Source organism: Gossypium arboreum, chromosome 11 (genome assembly GCF_025698485.1).
Source record: "Gossypium arboreum isolate Shixiya-1 chromosome 11, ASM2569848v2, whole genome shotgun sequence".
In the NCBI taxonomy this organism is placed as follows: domain Eukaryota; kingdom Viridiplantae; phylum Streptophyta; class Magnoliopsida; order Malvales; family Malvaceae; genus Gossypium; species Gossypium arboreum.
Genome location: NC_069080.1, coordinates 64,719,655 through 64,738,795, shown reverse-complemented (window position 1 = coordinate 64,738,795; position 19,141 = coordinate 64,719,655).

Sequence of the window (19,141 nt, the reverse complement as noted above, 5' to 3'; positions counted from 1 at the left end):
AAATTGGGCTATTACATGTCATCTATTTCACATGTATATCAAATAAACATGGATGAGCTCATCATGCTACAAACTTTTAGGTATTTCAGAAGCATTTGAGACATAATACTTCTAATCTCTTAATTTCTCATGTCAGTAGTTTTATCCGTTGAATTATTGAAATTTCGATGAATACTCAAGTAGTATACACGAGGTATACAAATCAGTGATCTATCAATTCATCTTCAGGGGTACCCGATAGGGCACATAATCAGAGAGCACATTCTTGAGCCACATATATCAAGATGTTCAGATGAGCCATGTAACAGGACGCTTATCCGGGCTAAACAAGAAACTCATAGAGTTTTAATTAGGGAGCTTATAGAGCTTAACAGATAACTCTGAAAGAGTTATTATCAGGGAGCACCAGATAGCCATTTAACAGGGAGTTTAAGCAACCCATGTCAAAAAGCTCATAAGAGCCTATATCAAAACGCTCACGTAGAGCTTCGTTTGTGTCTGCATTAAATGCTGGATCACAACCGATCGAATCATGTAACAGGACGCTCACAAAGAGCTGTGGAAGTGTGCAACACATGCAAAATCACTACCGACCAGGATGCTCGCAGGAACTATATAATAGGATGCTTGAAAAGGCTTTTAGTAGGATGCTCGTCTGAGCTATAATGTCCACAACATATGCAGGACTATAATCAATATAGGAAAATACTGTATCCATCACATTTTATTATTCAAACGAAACTTATTATTTATCAAGAAATTTCGGGCATGTGATTATTTTCTTACATTAATCATTTATACAATTCTCATAAGTACAATATTCAATTCAAACATATAAATATACATAATTAAGTTACACAAACTTACCTCAACACTTGTTCGTATTTAAAAGTCCACTAATTCGGCACTTTTTCTTTTCCTCGATCTAGCTTCGAATTTGAGTTATCCGGATCTATATAAATGAATTTAATCATCGATTTATTACATTTCATATTCAATTGAATTCAATTTACATCCTAGGAAAAATTACCATTTTACCCCTAACTTTTCAAAAATGACAGTTTCGTCCCTAGGCTTGGAAAATGAAATTCATGCAATTTAATCCTTATTCCAAGCCTAATCAAAATTTTCATATAACATTTCCAGCAGTTGTATTTCATAAAATTCATAATTTTTTCATAACTTTTACATCTTTGCAATTTAGCCCCTAAATCATAATTTCATCAAAATTCACATTACAAAAGTTGTTTATTTATCAACAAATTTTCATTTTGTAACATCCCGAAATAGGGCATAAACGGAATAGTGCTTGCGAAACCACAAATTCGAGGTAGAAAAATTTATTTTATTATCATTTTAAGGACTATGGCATGATTGCATGATTGTGTTAAAATTTCGTTTAGAAATTTTATCGATAAAGGGTTCAATTTGATATTTAGGATTATATTGCAAAAGTTGTAAAATGTGTGTTCTAGTTCACAAAGGTATTAAGTACTTGTGAGTAATGGGTTTTTAAAGTGGAGGTCCTTGGATAGCAGTTAGACCATTATACTAGTTTGGAAAAAAATACCTAAAGGAAAATAAAACACAATAGTTTTTAATTAAGGGCATTTTTGTCATTTAGTTATTAAAATGAATTAAAAACAAAATTAAAAGCCAATTTTTGTCTATCTTCTTTATTAGGCCAAAATTTCAAGGTTTCTCCATAGCTAGGGTTTGTTCCAAGCTTCCAAGCTCCATAGTAAGTGATTCCAAGCCCCATTTTTAATGTTCTTTACGTTTTTGGAGTCCCGGTAACTTGTTTAAGCTTATTCTAGCAATAATTCAACCTGGGGTTCATATTTGGAAAAATACCCATAGGTGAAATTTGTGTATTTTGGTGTTTTATGATATAATATGAGGTTTTAAATTATGTTATACAACTTGTGCTACTCGGTTTTAAGCGAAAACGAGTAAAAGGGCTTAATCGGTAAAAATACCTAATAGTCATAAGTACATGTTAGAGTGAGAAATTGATGTTGTCATAGAAGGGAAAAATGATCAGCATGTCATAAAACATAAGAAAATAGGATGAATTTTAAATTCCATGCCTTGGGGAAAAAGTGTAAATATGTAAAAGTTTAGGGGCAAAAATATAATTTTGTCAAAGTTTGGGTCAAGGACTGTTTTAATAAATGTGAGTATTAAATAAGCTAAATTTTTTTTCTTATAGATCAAGAAGAACAAAATCCGGAGTTAGACCGGGGAAAGAAAAAGGTAGTGGACTAAATCGATATTGTTGATCGTATTTTGTTTTGAGGTAAGTTTGCGGTAAATAAATGTAATATTCTATTATTTTATGTTAATGTTGTTAATTTCCAGCATGTTTACAATTATTTTATGAAATTATTCAAAGAAGACTCAAGCATGAATTGCCCGAGAAGTAATTTCAGAAAGTCCCGGTTGAACTTTAGGAATGTGTAGGATAGAAATGTCATGACATTAGGGTTTAAGGATCCCATGTAAGACCATGCCAAGGCATGGCAATTGGTAAGGTTTCTAAGGAAAGGAAATCATGTAAGACCATGTCAAGACATGGCATTTATAAGTTACTATAAGGCAAAGGCCCATGTAAGACCATGCCAAGGCATGGCATTGGTGAGTTCATAAGGCAAGGATACCATGTAAGACCATGTCAAGACATGGCAATGGTAAGTTTCAAAAGGATACCACGTAAAACCATGACAAGTCATGGCAATGGTAAGGTACCCGCGTATCCTTAGTATTCCAAGTGGTTCAACGGGAAAATTTAAAGAGAATATCAAGGTAAGGTAAGGTAAGACGAGTTATACTAAAAAGGTAAGACAAGTTCACGCTAGAAGAGCAAAGGTAAGTACATAATGTTCATGTATGCTTGATAAGGAAAAAGGTAAGAAAAATGTATTAATAAATTTGATTAAGTAAGTAAGTATTTAAGTAAGTGAGTAAGTGAAGAAGTTTAAAATATGTCTATGACAATTAATGAAGTTGCATTAAGTAGTATCATGCCAAGTAGTAAGATAATTCTTATGAATGTTGTTATTTATTTGCATGCAAACTTACTAAGCTTAATGCTTACCCCCTTTATTTTCCTTCTTTTTATAGTTTTGTCAAGCTAACTCCGGGATCGTAAAGTACGTCGGAGGTCCGGGCACACTATCACGAGGATTATTTTGGTATAGCTAGTCGTTTCATTTTGAGTATGGCATGTATAGCATCGTAGCCATTTTGTGTGTATGATCTTATGATATGGCTGATGAATGGCATGTAAATGCTTGATAATGATTAGCTGTTGGGATGGCTAATCAAGGACATATTTGGTGTTATGTATGCCTAAATGCTAGTTATTCCATTGAAATCATGAAAAAGGTGAAATTAGCTTTAAAACAGTATAGGACAGCAATAATGACGTGAATTTGGAAAATCACTAAAAATAGTAGAAATGGATTTAGATAGTGAATGAGATATATAATTAAAGCTTGATGAGTCTATTTTCATATAGATGGAACAAAACAGGTATAGGAGTTATATTGTATGAGATATTTAATTTTTTGTGAAACAGGGCCAGAGCGATTTCTGGATCCCCTGTTCTAACTTTGGAAATTCACCAAAAATTGTACAAAGAGAATTTGAAGTCATTATTTACATGTAAAGATTCCTTATTGAGTTTAATTTTATGAGAAACAAATGGTATAATAATTGAAACTCTGTACAGGGAGATATTTAATTCGTAATACACAGGGGTGAAAAAGGGGGGACTTTAACTAATAAACTGTACTAGTTGGCCTGACCAAAAAGTCTAGAAAACATTTAGTTGATAGATATATGAGTATAGTTTCAGAAAAAATTTACAGAATTGGATTTCGAGTTTTTTAACTCGAGATATAAATTTTTAAGCGACTGTGATTCAGTTAGCCACCTTGTCTGGAAGTTCTAAAATAAATTGTTTGAGCTGTTTAATTAATGAATTAAGTCTGTTAACACCTCGTGCTCGACTCTAGAAACGGTCTCGGGTTCGGGGTATTACATTTATTGGTATTAAAGCAAAGATTTATTTGGTTCTCAGAATATTTAGTATGAGTAAGAGTCTAGCTATATATGCCATACTTATATGTTGATAGTGTGACGACTCCTGACGATTTTAAAATGTTTTCTTTTATAGTTATGGATTCCGAACAAGTTGGTGTAGATGAGGTAGACAGTAATGTGCCCGCTCCTGCAGAAGGGACGGTGCCACCAAATAGTAATGAAAGGCCCGTTACAGTTAGTCAGGGAGGAGGGGCTCGAGAATCCTTCTTCCAAGCTATGAATGAATGGTTTGCCGAGTTCGTTCGAACGAATCCGGCTGTTAGACCTCCACCCCCTCATGATCATCAACCACCCATGTAGCTCCCCCAGTCACAGGTACGGTTATAAGAGAAAAACCACCAGTTGATAAAATCAGAAAACAAGGAGCCGAAGAGTTTCGAGCTACAAAAGATGATGATGTAGAAAAGGCAGAATTTTGGCTCGAGAATACTATCAGAGTCTTTGATGAGTTATCCTGCACACCTGAGGAATGTATGAAATGTGTTGTATCACTCCTTAGAGATTCGGCCGACCATTGGTGGAAGACACTTGTATCATTTGTACTGAAAGAGAGAGTCACTTGGGACATCTTTCAGGAGGAATTTTGTAAAAAGTACATCAGTCAGAAGTTTGTTGAACAGAAACGAAAAGAGTTTCTAGAGTTGAAACAGGGCAATTGACAGTGACTGAATATGAGTACGAGTTTGTTAGACTCAGTAATTATGCTCGAGAGTGTGTGTCTACAGAGGCTATTATGTGCAAAAGATTTGAGGATGGGCTTAATGATGATATCCGATTGTCTGTTGGTGTCCTAGAAATAAAAGAGTTTGTTATCCTAGTTGAGAGAGCCTGTAAGGCAGAGGAGCTGTTAAAAAGAAAGGGCAAAGTTGAAATTGAGACACAAGACACGAAGACAAGACTAATGAGCAATTCATTTCAGTCTACATCGAAGAGGCCTAGACAGTTCTCCACTAGATCTAATTTTTCAGCTGGATATTCTAGTCGAAATAGAGGCAGAAGATTTATGAGTCCGAAAGCTCAGACCACTTCGATTGCAAGTGTTGGCAGTGATCAGCCTGATAGACCAGAGTGTCCCCGATGTGGTCGACGTCACCCAGGTCAGTGTCAAGCAACTGAGACAAGTTGTTTCTGATGTGGTGCACCAGACCATTTTATTCGGGAGTGTCCCGAGATGATTCAAAGGAAAGCAATACCGAGTGTAAGATCAGGAAAAGCTCCTGTTAGAGGCAGACCACTGAGAAATCTGGGATGTGGGGCAAATAATAGAAGTGCATCTAGAGATTTAGTAGTGAGGCCAGATGTTAAAGCACCTGCGAGGACTTATGCTATCCGTGCTCGCGAAGAGGCATCCTCCCCCGATGTGATTACGGGTACATTTCCTCTCCATGATACTCGAGTTATTGCTTTGATTGATCCGGGTTCAACCCATTCATATGTTTGCATGAAATTGATGCCTAGTATGAGTATGCTTATAGAATCTACAGAATTTGTGATTAAAGTATCGAATCTATTAGGCAAGCATGTATTAGTAGATAAAGTATGTAGAATTTGCCCTTTGATGATTAGAAGCTACTGTTTTCTGGCCGATCTCATGCTATTGCCATTTGATGAGTTTGATGTGATTCTTGGTATGGATTGGTTGACTACACATGATGTGATAGTGAATTGTAGAAAGAAATTCATTGAGTTGAAGTGTGAAAATAGTGAAATTCTTCGGGTTAATTCAGAAGAGTCAGATAGTTCATTTGCAATAATTTTTGTTATGTCTGCTCAAAAATGTTTGAGAAAAGGGTATGAAGATTATCTTGCTTTTGTGTTGAACACTAAAGATCCAAAATTGAAAATTGAATTAGTGCCTGTGGTATGTGAGTTTTCCGATGTGTTTTCAGAAAAACTACCAGGTTTGCCTCCTGTTAGAGAAGTTGAGTTTGGTATTGAGTTGATTCCAGGTACCACGCCCATTTCTATTGCTCCTTATAGAATGGCCCCGTTGGAATTGAAAGAATTGAAAGCTCAGTTGCAGGAATTAACAGATAAAGGCTTTGTAAGACCCAGTTGTTCACCATGGGGTGCACCAGTGCTATTTGTGAAAAAAAAAGACGGATCGATGAGATTGTGCATAGATTATCGGAAACTTAACAAGGTAACAGTAAAGAACAAGTATCCATTGCCTAGAATTGATGATCTGTTTGATCAATTGAAGGGATCCATTGTGTTCTCCAAGATAGATTTGAGATCCGAATCCAGACGAGGTATGGTCATTATGAGTTCCTTGTGATGCCATTTGGCTTAACTAATGCTCCTGCCATTTTCATGAACTTAATGAACTGAATTTTCAGACCGTACTTGGATAAGTTTGTTGTGACAGCCCAAAATTGACCCTAGTCGGGAAGTGGTTTCGGGACCACTAAACCGAGTCACCGAAATGTTTGAACGTAATATTTATTGTCTAGAATATGTATTTATGAATGTGTGAAAATTTCAAGCTTCGATTTAGTCGATTGCATGTGAATTCAGTTATTAGGACTTGTGTGACACTTTTGAAATGTGATAGGCTAATCTATAAGGACCTAATAATGCATGTAATCAAAAGGGAGGACTTGCAGGTCAAATTCCCCCCCTAATAGCTAGTGGCCGGCCATGACAAGGGATTATGGGCAAAACATGTCATGAAACATGTTGTGACAATGGCATATGTAAGAAAAAAATAAAATAATGAGCATGGGAATTGAATAATGAAAGGAAGAAAAAGAAAAAGAAAGAATGTGTGTTACCCCAATTGCCGTGAGTGAAGAAAGAGAGAAAAAATTGTTGTTCATCCTTTTTTTTCATTTCTTTGAGCTGAAAATTCTAAGGAAGAAGGAAGGGGATTTTGCTTCATGCTTGGTTTGGAAGAGGATTAGGAGGAGGTTTGGCCATAGTTGTATCTAGATTAAGGTATGTTGAGGTTGTGCCATGAGATTCATGCATGTTTTTAGTTGCTAGCTTGAGTTCTAATTAGCCCATGGTTCAAATCCTTGCTATGTCATGGGGGTGGTGTTCGACCAAGGTAGATTTTGTGTTAATGCCATTGCATGTTAAATATGAAGCTTGCTAATGATACATGTGATGGTGGATTGATGGCTCTTGGACTTTCTTTTTAGCATTTTTGAGTGAGACATTAAGTTCCTTGTTTAACCATGACCAAAATTGAAATGGTATGGTGTTGTGATGTATTCGGCCATGGTACATCCATAAGTATAATTTATGCTTATTGCATGGTAGGTAAGATTTGTGTTTTGGAATTATGTTCATGTTTAGTTATAATCAACTTTGAGATTCGGCTCTAGCATATATATATATATATATATATATGTTTGCACATGATGTATTGGTATGACATATAAACTATCTCAAGGTATATATTTTCATATGATGATGTTTCAGTTATGAAGTAAATGATTGATGCGTATTGAGTTACAATATGGAATGCGTTAGTTAGTAAAATGTATGCCGTTTATGTGTGGTATTAAGTGTATAATTGGCCTCAACATGGACATGCATATTCGGCCACATGAGGGGGATTGGTGTGCATGCATTCGGTTAGAGGCAAGCATATTGATGCCTATTTTGGCTTGGAAAATTTGGCTAAGGAGAGTACTAACTAATGTGTTGAGTTTGATTCATGATTTCGTACATATGTGACTTTAATGTCTAACGAAAATATGTGGGCTAAGTACCTTGAATTTCTCTTCGATGCTCAAATGATTAAATCAATTTATTTGTTAAATTAAGCTCAAGAGCAAAGGGAGCTAAATCCGATAAAGGGAAGGAAAAAGTGGTCGAATAGCCATCGGAATCATTCGACAACATCCGAGGTAAGTTTTCCAAAGAATGGAACTTAGATTATGATTTGATTAGATCATGTGTTAAGCAAATTGAAATCATGCTCTTTGTGTGTGGCTATTGAGCCGAAATTGTAAATATGATAAGTAACTTGTGTTGGAGCTTTGGTAATGAGAATGTAATAAGAATGTGTTATGATTTGTTGATATATGTGCTTGGTTATTGAATGGTATCCGGGCTAAGTCCCAAGGCTTTTGTGCTAAGTGACTAAATCCGGTCAATTCGAAGGCATTTGTGCGAGTTACCAAAACCGGTTAAGTCCCGAAGGCATTTGTGCGAGCTATTACAACCGGGCTATGTCCCGAAGGCTTTTGAGCGAGTCGCTATATCCGGATAAAATCCGAAGGTACGTGATTTGGGAAAGAGCAATCTTGCTGTAAAAATTTCAGTTAATACGCTTGCAAAAATTCCAGCAATGAGGTATGTTCGTATGTGCTTTGAATTAGTTGAGCCCTTACAAATACGTATTCGCTCAGTTGATAAACGAGCTACCGGCCTTTGGCTAAGTTGATCTTTTGTGTATGAACATAAGGGTTGGTAATGTGAAGTAAGTATGATATTGAGAATGTGTGCATATGAAATTATCCGTTTAGCTATATGAATGCTATGCTTTTGTTGTCTTGGAATCCTTGCTCAAAACTTACTAAGCATAAATTGCTTACTCCGTTTCTTTGTTCTCTGTTTTATAGATTTTGGCTCGTCACCATCGGACTCGGGATTTTTGGAAGTCGAAGTCTCCACACTATCAAAGCCCCTTTTGGTACAAATTTTGGTTGAGCTTTGAATTGGCATGTATAGGACTACTCTTTCGTTTGTTGGTCATAGACCCTTTGATTTTGTATAAATTTGGATAGCCATGCGAAAATGGCTTATATACACTTTGGCATGGTATCATAATCATTTTGTATGTTGTCATTAAGAGGTATGGAAATGTTTGGAAACGATTAGCCATTGGAATGGTTAATCATGATCATTCTTTGTGCCATGTATGCAAAAAGGGCTAATTGATTCATGGAAATTATGAAATAGGTAAAGTCTACCTCAAAGGCGATCTTGACACAGAAGATGATGTGGATGTGAAAATAACTAAAAATAGTAGGGATGGAATTAAATAGTGAATAAATTATTTAAATGAACCTTGATGAATCTTGTGACATCCCTAAATCGACCCTAGTCGGAAAGTGGTTTCGGGACCACCAAACCGAGTCATAATAATAATTAACCATCATAATTGATGCTCATTATATGTATATATGCATGTGTGAAAATTTCGTGTTTGGATTTTGTTAATAGTAAGTGAATTTTTATCAAATAGGACTTATGTGAGAAAATTTAGAAATGTGCTAGGCAATTGTAAGGTGGCCTATTAATACATGTGGGAAAATAGTTGTCCTTGCATGTCAAATAACCCACTTCCTAAGGTGAGTGGCCAGCCATGACAAGAATATATAAGGGAACATGTTTCCAACATGTTTAGTTAGTGGATTATGTAGAAAAAATAAAGAAATGAAAAAAAATGAGCATGGATGCCCCCTTTGTTGCCGTGAGTAGAGGAAAAGAAAGGAAAAAAATTGTTCATCCATTCTCAAAATCTTGGCTGAAAATACTAAGGGAAAAAGGAAGGATTTTTGCTTCATGCTTGGTTTAGAAGAGAACTAGAAGGAGATTTGGTCATACTTGTGTCAAGATTAAGGTATGTTTGAGGTTGTGTCATGAGATTCATGCATGTTTTAGTTGCTAACTTGATGTTCATGTTAGCCCATGGTTCAAATCCTTGTTATGCCATGGAAATGGTATTTGGCCAAGGTTGATATTGTGTTAAAGCCATTGCATGCTAAATGTGAAGCTTGTTGATGATACATGTAATGATGGATTGACTACTCTTGAAATTTCTTTTAGCATTCTTGAGTAAGACATGGAGTTTTCTTTGTTTAACCATGACCAAAAATTGAAAGGGGATGGTGTGGGATGTATTCGCCATGGCATGCTCATAAGTGCGATTTATGCTTGTTGCATGATAGGTAAAATTTGTGTTTTGATATATGTGTATATGTGTTTGTACATGATGTTACAAATGGATGTGAAAATATGCTAGATTGGGAAAATTTGATTAAATGTTCATGAGATGAAATTAGGTGATTAAAAGATGTTAGTTGACATTGTACATATATATATATATTCGGCCATTAAAGTGAGTATGTAGGTAATGTTGAATCAAGTTTTGGTGCATATTCGGTTAGGTGTATAATCGACCAAATGGACGATTAGTAAGAATGGTTGCGAATATACAAGCATACATATGCATGTGTAGTTGAATTATGAATGTTTAGCAAGATGGTTAAACTAGTGATTTATTGATTAAGCTCAAGGAGTTAAAGAAGGAGAATCAAGCAAAGGAAAGACGAAGGTCATCGAGTAGCCGACTTGGAACTATTTTACCCAACACGAGGTAAGTCATTAAGCACGTATTTGATATTGCTTAAATGATTGTAAAATTTATGCAATTGTGTTTAATGGGATGATATATATATATAAATGAAAATGTATGTGTATGGAGTGATGACAATTGTTGAATGTAAAAGAAATAGTGAAATGTGTAGAAAGTTTGCTTTCGGCACTAAGTGTGTGGGCAATACGTGTGTACGGTGACGAGATTGGCACTAAGTGTGCGTGCTGGAAATATATGGCACTAAGTGTGCATGCTGGAAATATATGGCACTAAGTGTGCGAGCTCAAGGGCATGGCACTGTGTGTGCGGGCCTAAATCGCATGGCACTAAGTGTGCGAAATCGAGTATTAAGCAATCGTGTGCGTGATCTATATATATATAAATATCTCCAATCGAACAATTATATGGAGGGTGTGTCTCCATCGAGTGAGTATGGACAGCGGATCGGGTAAGTACCTTGAGCTCATGACGAATAGGTAATACGTTCATGCTTGGGGTTGAATTTGGTAAGCTTTAAATCTATGTGATGATTGAAATTGTATGGTTGTGCTGGAAAATGAGTTAATGTGTAAAAATGCTTCGATTATCTTGTTGTGTAGAATATGAAATGTGGATGTATGAATTGGTACGAGATTGGACCAAAAGGTCCGAGGTATTATGGTATAGATTCGATATGGACGAGTACCTAGCCTCATTTGTTGTACATGTAGTAGTAACTTTATCAGTGGATTGACGAATGCTTATGACTTACTGAGTTGTAAACTCACTCGGTGTTTTCTTGTCACCCATTTTAGGTCTCTTGGACTCATATTGTTGCGTGCTCGGAACCGTCGTTGAAGTCATCACACCGGCTGAAATCTTGTGGTATTGTTTTTTGTTGTTGAAGAACATTTGGCATGTATAGGCTATTATATTTTGTCGAATTGTGGGTTGTAAACTTTAAGCCATGTGAAAATGGCCTATGTGGTCGTCGAGTGGGATGCTAGAACCTATAGCCACGAGTCTTAGAAACTCAAATTTTGTTAAGGTGGCCATAATTTGTGTCATGTATGATGGATGATTAAGGCCAAGGAAAAATTCATGAAATTGGCATAGTCTACTGCAGTAACTGTTGCGGACAGCAGCAGTGAGATGAGATTGAAAAATCACTAAAAATAGTATAAGTAGAATTAAATAGTGAGTAAATTATGGAACTGATCCTTGATGAATCTATTTTTATATGGACAAAACGAAACGACCATATGAGCAGTATACTGGGAGATATTAAAGTTCTCGTGAGACAGGGCCAGAACGATTTCTGGGTCCCCTGTCGTGACTTTGAAAATTTACCATAAATTATCCAGAAAGAATTAGGAGTCATGCCTTATATGTACAGATTCCATTTCGAGTCTAGTTTCATTAGAAACAAACGGCACCAGTATTAAAGCCCTGTACAGAAAGATATTCAAGTTGTAACGCGCGGAGGTCAGAGCAGTCGATCCCTGTAACATGGGTGACTTTAACTAATAAACTGTACCAATTGGCCCAACCAAAAATTCTAAAAATAAATCCATGGATGGATATATGAGTCTAAATTCAGGGAAAATTTACGAAACCAGTTTCCGAGTTTTGGAACTCGAGATATGATTTTTAAGGCGACGGTGACGCAGTTTTCCAGCCTGTCCAGAAATGCCAAATTGGTCGGTACTTTAAGAGGATTTGTCTCGTTAACCCCTCGTGTCCGCTAACGGCGCCGGTCACGAGTTAGGTGTTACAATTTTATTGGTATCAGAGCTATGGTTTAGTCGGTTCTAGGACTACCATAGCGCGTGTGAGTCTAGCTATACATGCCAAATTGATAGTGCTTAATAATGTGATGACTTCTGACGGTTGAAATTTTTGTTTTGATTAGCGATGGAACCCGGTAGAGAGACCCTTGGCGGATGACGTTGAAAGTGTAGCGGCTGCTCCTGCGCAAGGGACACCGCCTGTTGAGCCTCAGTCATCCGCGAATAATCAAAATGAAGGGGCGAAACATGCCTTCTTCACTATGATGAATGAGTGGGTCGCGCAATATGCCCGAACCAACCCGGCTGTCCAACCATTCCCGAATTTAAATACTCCACCCCAAGACTCGCAATGCCTCCGATTCATCGATCCTGTGAGGCTGAGTAAACCACCTGTGGACTTGATTAGGAAGCGTGGGGCCGAGGAGTTCAAGGCCATAGTTCTTGATGATGCCGAAAAGGCCGAAGTTCGCTCGATAACACCATTAGAGTGTTAGATGAACTGTCATGCACACCGACGAATGTCTTAAGTGTGCTATATCCTTGTTGCGAGACTCACTTACTATTGGTGGAGGACTTTAATTTCCATAGTCCCAAATGAACGAGTTACTTGGGATTTCTTCCAATCCAATTTCGAAAGAAATACATTAGTCAACAGTTCATCGATCGAAGCGTAAGGAATTCTTGGAACTCAAGCAAGGCGGATGATCAGATTCGAATCTGAACATGAGTTCGTAAGACTTAGTCGGTATGCTCGGAGTGTGTGGCTGATGAGGTTGCGATGTGCAAAAGATTTGAAGAAGGATTGAATGAAGAGTTAAAGTTACTAGTGGGAATTTTGGAGATAAAGGAGTTCGTGACACTAGTCGAACGAGCACGCAAGGCGGAAGAACTTGGGAGGGAGAAGAAGAAGGCTGAATTTGAAGCAAGAGATTACCGTAAAAGATCGACGAGTAAAGCTCCGTTCTCGGCTGTAAAGAGGTTCGTGGAGGACACCAGAAGTCGAGGACGATCGGGAATTTCCATTAGAGCCCGACCATTGACGGACTCCCGAGCTACTTGATAGCTAGTGTGGGCAATAATCGCCAAGAGAGACCTGAATGCCCCCAATGTGGAAGACGACACCTAGGTGAATGTTGGGGTAAGTCATTAATAGGGCTGTTATGGATGCGGTTCAAGGACCACTTCATTAGAGATTGCACGGAGCTAGATGAGAGGAATAAGACGCAAGGTGCAAGACCTAGTGGAACGACGGTGGAGGTAGGCCCCGAGAATCTCTGGAGGTAGGGGTGGTAATCGAGAGGAGCCTCTAATACTACCGTCCGATCCGAGACCCGTGCTCTGCTAGAGCATATGCCATCCGCGCACGAGAGGAGGCATCCTCCCCGACGTTATCACGGTACTTTTACTCTCTTTGATACTATTGTGATTGCATTGATTGACCCCGCTCTACTCACTCATATGTATGTGAAACCTTAGCATCCAAGAAGACTCTACCGTTGAGTCTACCGAGTTCGTAATTCGAGTGTCAAACCCTTTGGGTCAATACGTGCTTGTTGATAAAGTGTGCAAGAGATGCCCCTAATAATTCGAGAATCGCTTTTCCTACCGATCCGATGCTTCTACCATTTCATGAATTCGATGTTATTCTTGGTATGGATTGGTGACCGTACATGATGCAATGGTGGATCTGCAAAAGGAAAACCATTAATTTGAGGAGTGCAAATAATGAGGTAGTCCGAGTCGAGTCTCTCGATTTAAAGGGAGTGCAGCAATAATATCTTCTATGACCGTCAAGATATGTGAAAAGGGTGTGAAACATACCTTGCGTATGTGTTTGGGAGTAAAGAGACGGAAAGGAAACTCGAATCGGTACGAGTGGTTTGTGAGTATTCGAGATGTTTTTCCGAGGAGTTACCGGATTGCCACCGGTTCGAGAAGTGGAATTCGCATCGGTTGTACCGGTACTACGCCGATTTCAATAGCCCCGTATCGTATGGCATTAACGGAATTAAAGGAATTGAAGGTTCAATTGCAAGAATTGACGGATAGAGGTTTCGCTCGACCGAAGTTTTTCTCCATGGGCGCTTTGTATTGTTTGTGAAGAAGAAGGACGGAACCATGAGGTTGTGCATCGACTATCGTCAACTCAATAAAGTGACGATAAAGAATAAATATCCATTGCCACGAATTGACGATTTGTTTGATCAATTAAAGGGAGCCTCGGTGTTTTCAAAGATAGATTTGAGGTCGGGTACTATCGGTTGAGGGTCCGAGAATCGGACATACCCAAAACCGCTTTTAGAACGAGGTACGGTCACTACGAATTCTTGGTGATGCCGTTTGGGCTCACTAATGCCCTGCGGTGTTTATGGATTTAATGAATAGAATTTTCAGGCCATACTTGGATCGGTTCAGTAGTTGTATTTATCGATGACATTTTGGTCTATTCGAGAGATGAAACCGAACATCTTTGAACACCGAGGCTAGTGTTGCAAATCTTACGAGATAAGCGATTATACATAAAGTTCAAGAATGTGAATTTTGGTTGAAAGAGGTTAGCTTTTTGGGGCACGTGATGTCCGTGATCGGTGTCGTGGTGGACCGAACAAAATTTGACCATAGTCGATTGGAAACCACCAAGGAATGTTACCGAAGTTAGGAGCTTTTGGGGCTTGCGGTTATTACCGACGATTTGTAAAGGTTTCTCGACGATAGCCACGCCAATGACGGCTTACTCCAAAAGGATGTTAAGTTCGAATGGACGGAGAAATGTCGAAAAGTTTCGATCAACTGAAAGCTTATTTGATGAAGCCCCAATTCTAGTGCAACCCGAATCGGGCAAAGAGTTTGTCATTTATAGTGACGCATCCCTACTTGGGTTGGGTTGCGTATTGATGCAAGAAGGGCGAGTTGTGGCCTATGCATCGAGACAATTAAAGCCACATGAGAAAAATTATCCGACCCATGATCTCGAATTGGTCGCCATCGTATTCGCCTTTAAAGATATGGCGACATTACTTATTTGGTGAGAAGTGCCATGTGTATTCGGATCACAAAAGTCTCAAATATTTGATGACTCAAAGAGACTTAAATCTGCAACAAAGACGATGGCTCGAGTTGTTAAAAGATTATGAACTCGTTATTGATTATCACCCGGAAAGGCCAATGTGGTTGCGGATGCCTTAAGTCGAAATCACCGCTTGTTTTACGAGCGATGAATGTACACTTGTCTATTCTACCCGACAATGTGTTAGTAGCGAATTGAAGGCCAAACCATTGTTGGCTCATCAAATTCGGGAAGCTCGAAAGTTGATGAGGAGTTGCTTGCAAAACGGGTGAGTGTGTTACGAGCAAGGAATCGAGTTTCAAATTGATGATGACGATTGTTTAAGGTTTAGAAGTCGTCTGTGTGTTCCAAAGAATTGAACTTATTTCGATAATTCTAAATGAAGCCCATTGTAGTCGAATGTCAATCCACCGGGTAGTACTAAAATGTATAATGACCAAACGCCAATTTTGGTGGCCCGGTATGAAACGAGACATTTCGAATTTGTTTCAAGGTGTCCGATATGTCAACAAGTGAAAGCGGAACATCAAGTGCCATCGGGATTACTTCACCGATCATGATACCCGAATGGAAATGGGATCGAGTCACAATGGACTTTGTATCCGGACCGCCATTGTCGATGAGTAAGAAGGATGCGATTTGGGTCGTTGTCGATAGACTAACTAAGTCGGCTCACTTTATCCCCGACGCACGGATTTTTCAATGGACAAATTAGCGGAATTGTACGTTTCTCGATTGTGAGATTACACGGGTGCCTATTTCTATCGTGTCGGATAGAGACCCAAGATTTACGTCGCGATTTTGGAAGAAATTGCAAGATGCTTTGGGTACCAAGCTGCATTTTAGCACCGCTTTTCATCCCCAAACCGATGGTCAATCCGAACGGATAATTCAAATACTCGAGGATATGTTGAGATGTTGCATCCTTGAGTTTAGTGGTTCATGGGAGCGGTATTTACCTTTGATTGAATTCGCCTACAACAATAGCTTTCAATCAAGTATTAAGATGGCGCCTTACGAGGCTTTATACGATCGTAAATGCCGTACCCATTATTCTGGTGAACTTAGTGAAGGTAAATTCTTGAGGTTGATTTGGTTAAGGATGCCGAGCAAAAGTTCGAGTAATTCGTGAAAGTTTGAAAGTCGCCGGATCGCCAAAAGTCGTATGCGGATTTGAAAAGAAAAGATATTGAATATCGGGTTGGAGACAAGGTCTTTCTCAAAGTTTCACCTTGGAAGAAGGTGCTTAGATTTGGTCGTAAGGGCAAATTGAGTCCGAGGTTTATCGGGCCATATGAAGTATCCGAACGAGTTGGGCCATCGATATCGATTAATTTTGCCCTTGAGCTCGAAAGGATTCACAACGTTTTCATGTCTCGATGCTTGACGATATAGGTCTGATCCATCGCACGTAATTGCTCCATCGAGATTGAGATTCACCTAATTTGAGCTATGAAGAGGAACCGGTTCGCATTATGAGGCGTGAAGTAAAAGAGTTGCGCAATAGGAAAATCCCGTTAGTGAAGGTGTTGTGGCATAAACACGGAATGGAAGAAGCCACTTGGGAACTTGAGGACTCTATGAAAGAGCGATACCGAGCCTATTTACGGTAAGATTTTCGGGACGAAAATTTCTAAGTGGGGAGAGTTGTGACATCCCTAAATCGACCCTAGTCGGAAAGTGGTTTGGGACCACCAAACCGAGTCATAATAATAATTAACCATCATAATTGATGCTCATTATATGTATATATGCATGTGTGAAAATTTCGTGTTTGGATTTTGTTAATAGTAAGTGAATTTTTATCAAATAGGACTTATGTGAGAAAATTTAGAAATGTGCTAGGCAATTGTAAGGTGGCCTATTAATACATGTGGGAAAATAGTTGTCCTTGCATGTCAAATAACCCACTTCCTAAGGTGAGTGGCCAGCCATGACAAGAATATGGGCAAGGGAACATGTTTCCAACATGTTTAGTTAGTGGATTATGTAGAAAAAATAAAGAAATGAAAAAAAATGAGCATGGATGCCCCCCTTTGTTGCCGTGAGTAGAGGAAAAAGAAAGGAAAAAATTGTTCATCCATTCTCAAAATCTTGGCTGAAAATACTAAGGGAAAAGGAAGGATTTTTGCTTCATGCTTGGTTTAGAAGAGAACTAGAAGGAGATTTGGTCATACTTGTGTCAAGATTAAGGTATGTTTGAGGTTGTGTCATGAGATTCATGCATGTTTTAGTTGCTAACTTGATGTTCATGTTAGCCCATGGTTCAAATCCTTGTTATGCCATGGAAATGGTATTTGGCCAAGGTTGATATTGTGTTAAAGCCATTGCATGCTAAATGTGAAGCTTGTTGATGATACATGTAATGATGGATTGACTACTCTTGAAATTTCTTTTAGCATTCTTGAGTAAGACATGGAGTTTTCTTTGTTTAACCATGACCAAAAATTGAAAGGGGATGGTGTGGGATGTATTCGCCATGGCATGCTCATAAGTGCGATTTATGCTTGTTGCATGATAGGTAAAAATTTGTGTTTTGATATATGTGTATATGTGTTTGTACATGATGTTACAAATGGATGTGAAAATATGCTAGATTGGGAAAATTTGATTAAATGTTCATGAGATGAAATTAGGTGATTAAAAGATGTTAGTTGACATTGTACATATATATATATATTCGCCATTAAAGTGAGTATGTAGGTAATGTTGAATCAAGTTTTGGTGCATATTCGGTTAGGTGTATAATCGACCAAATGGACGATTAGTAAGAATGGTTGCCGAATATACAAGCATACATATGCATGTGTAGTTGAATTATGAATGTTTAGCAAGATGGTTAAACTAGTGATTTATTGATTAAGCTCAAGGAGTTAAAGAAGGAGAATCAAGCAAGGGAAAGACGAAGGTCATCGAGTAGCCGACTTGGAACTATTTTACCCAACACGAGGTAAGTCATTAAGCACGTATTTGATATTGCTTAAATGATTGTAAAATTTATGCAATTGTGTTTAATGGGATGATATATATATATAAATGAAAATGTATGTGTATGGAGTGATGACAATTGTTGAATGTAAAAGAAATAGTGAAATGTGTAGAAAGTTTGCTTTCGGCACTAAGTGTCTTGGGCAATACGTGTGTACGGTGATTTAGATTGGCACTAAGTGTGCGTGCTGGAAATATATGGCACTAAGTGTGCATGCTGGAAATATATGGCACTAAGTGTGCGAGCTCGAAGGGCATGGCACTTTGTGTGTGCGGGCCTAAATCGCATGGCACTAAGTGTGCGAAATCGAGTATTAAGCACTGTGTGTGCGTACTCTATATATATATAAATATCTCCAATCGAACAATTATATGGAGGGTGTGTCTCCATCGAGTGAGTATGGACAGCGGATCGGGTAAGTACCTTGAGCTCATGACGAATAGGTAATACGTTCATGCTTGGGGTTGAATTTGGTAAGCTTTAAATCTATGTGATGATTGAAATTGTATGGTTGTGCTGGAAAATGAGTTAATGTGTAAAAATGCTTCGATTATCTTGTTGTGTAGAATATGAAATGTGGATGTATGAATTGGTATGAGATTGGACCAAAAGGTCCGAGGTATTATGGTATAGATTCGATATGGACGAGTACCTAGCCTCATTTGTTGTACATGTAGTAGTAACTTTATCGTGGATTGACGAATGCTTATGACTTACTGAGTTGTAAACTCACTCGGTGTTTTCTTGTCACCCATTTTAGGTCTCTTGGACTCATATTGTTGCGTGCTCGGAACCGTCGTTGAAGTCATCACACCGCTGAAATCTTGTGGTATTGTTTTTTGTTGTTGAAGAACATTTGGCATGTATAGGCTATT